The sequence below is a fragment of the Echinococcus granulosus genome (assembly GCF_000524195.1).
Source record: "Echinococcus granulosus chromosome Unknown EG_S00052, whole genome shotgun sequence".
Taxonomy (NCBI): Eukaryota; Metazoa; Platyhelminthes; class Cestoda; order Cyclophyllidea; family Taeniidae; genus Echinococcus; species Echinococcus granulosus.
This window is the reverse complement of record NW_020170432.1, coordinates 51,230-53,790: the sequence shown is the minus strand read 5'-3', so window position 1 is coordinate 53,790 and position 2,561 is coordinate 51,230.

Genomic DNA, 2,561 nt, shown 5'->3' with positions numbered 1-2,561 from the left:
TCGATGTACCTGATCCACCACTCTAGCGAATATGCATTGGACCTCAATATTCCATTTGCCTGTCTCATTGATTGGGTCAATATTCTGCCTTTTCAACTATCAGATCAACTGGCGCACCATAGGAATTGGAAGGAATGCATGCTTCCCTTGTTCGTCATTAGTCGGTGGTCAAAGTATACTGAACTGGATGTGCGTAGCCATTCATCTCCTCCTCGCTCCATAACCCTTCTAACCGATCAGTTATTTAGCCCCATTTTAAGCCAGGGAGTATATCCCTTTCCAGCTTACTTATTTGTTGGTCGGTTGATTACTGGCACCTCCTCGTCAAGGCTTCAACTCTCACGTTCCACTCTTTCGGGAGTGAAAGTGGAGCTAAATGGCTAGAGCGAGTGAAATAGAAAATGGTTGTTTCAATAATGTAAAGAATGATTTAGATAGAAAAAAGAAAGGAATGGAGAAGGGAGTAAAGTGGAAGAAATCTGATTAAAAATATCGTGGGCGATGGGAACAAAGTGTCGCCTCAGTTAAGATGGAAGAACTTATCACGTGAAAAATTTTATGCGTTAGAGGATCATGGGGCCTCTTATCGGGGAATCAAATACGTTAAGTAGTTTTCATCAGTCAAATTTGACCAGAAATGAGGCTTTATTTTGTAGCAGAGAAAAAAGTAGTGGAATGCACCAATTGTTTAATCAACCACTGGCTGACAAGCCGACCACACACCTAAAGCAGGTCTACCGTACCGGGAGCAAGCGGTCCCTTTGGAACGTGGGCCAAATTTGGTGCACAGGATCAGCGATTGCAAAAGCGTAAAGAATTGTCATCTTGCCGACTCAATTTCACAAGTCAAGTCCTTCGTGGTTAGTCTTATAAGTCAGCTATGCGGTCTTTAGCCATGAATCCAGTGCTATGGTAATTCGGAATAATCTCTCAAATCCTCCTAGACCAAGATTGTGAACAAGCACGCCCCATATAGACCATGTGTATTTGGCATTGCTATTGGACTTCATGAGTTTACTGCTACAAATTTGGTAGTGAGTGAACTGGTGTGACCGACCCAAAGTACTCTTAACGTCGGTGCGGTCGCAGCCTTTTAGCGATAGGAATTAAAAACCTTATATTCGGCTTGCCCATAGTAAGATTGTCGACTGTGAATGAGCAGCCAACCTATTTACCGAAATTAGCTTTTCAGTGTCAACCATTCTATGATGCTTACTTTTCAAACGCTTTTATCTGGGCAATAATCGGCACTTATCTTTGGCTTCTAATTGTTGCCTCATTGCGGGATTTTCCATCTATTCGGCTCTCTCTTTCATTGACTGCCTACGTACTCCATTAATATTCATTTTTAATTTACTACAACCGCTTTTTTTCCCTGCAGGTGGGAAGTGCGATGCGACAAATGCAGTGGAGGAATCTCTAAAGTTGGCACAACGCGACAATGGCACCCTTATTCTCTTGCCAACGATCTTCGCCATCTCCGCCTCTTTACCTGCCGCAGTATCGCACTCAACATCGCGCAGGCGTGTATCTTTAAGGGAGGCGTACGGCCGCCACGTCTCCAATCGCACCTTCTCACATGAATAGAAAAACTACCATTTATTTATGGACCCATGCAACAGTGGGTAATACCACGGCTCAACATTTGACCACCATTCCAGTAGTCGGGATATGGACGATTTGGACAGACGGAGGTAACTCCACTCACTGTATATTACGAAAACGAGAACAAATTCGAAGATGGTGTGGTGACATAAGTGGATGATAAAACAGTAAATAATCCAAGACATTTGTGACATCTTCGGCGATTACAGTGGTGCCGGTGATACTGCCAACCGTCTGTCAGTGCCACCTCAGTCGCCTGCTTGCAACTACTCTGTGCGCACATCCTCAGGTGTGCTTGAGAGATATCCCCTTCTGTAAGAACAATGGTGCTTGGAGAGGCCATTTTGGGCAAATCTAGTTCCATCTAAGTGAACTCATCTGCTTAAGGATTGCTGTACTAACACATAGAGTATCCTCCTCATTCTTCAAAAGTCTGAGTCTGAATGACTGTCCTCCTTACCGTCAAGAGTAAAGGCCTCTGCTATAGATATTTGATGTCGTGGCAACTCAAAAGGCAGTTCTACTTTTTCTTGGCTTTAAAGTAAAGCAGGACGCGGTTTTAAAAGTTTTATGAAGAGCGTATTAAAAGTACTGCCTCCCGTATCAAAACTGTATAATTGAGTGAACGGCAGGATTGTAAAGTGCCTCTCAAAGCTGAATAGCTTAGGAAGAAGTTCCAACTACCCCTATAAATGTGGATTGAAACGGAAAAGAAGACTGACTTTGGGTAAGAGACTCTTTTGATTGAATCATGCTGCATTTCTAAGCAGTTGCCCGCTTTTAAACAAATTTTTTTACCTGGGAGTGCTTGAGGAATGAAATGCTCTTTCTGTGGTACATCGCCTAATCCAAGTAATTTTTACTAATCCACTTCAACTATCTGTGTAATGACGCTTTTGCACAATTAAGCTCCATGAAATGCGTTGCTGTTACATAGGAAGCCAGCTTAATCACTT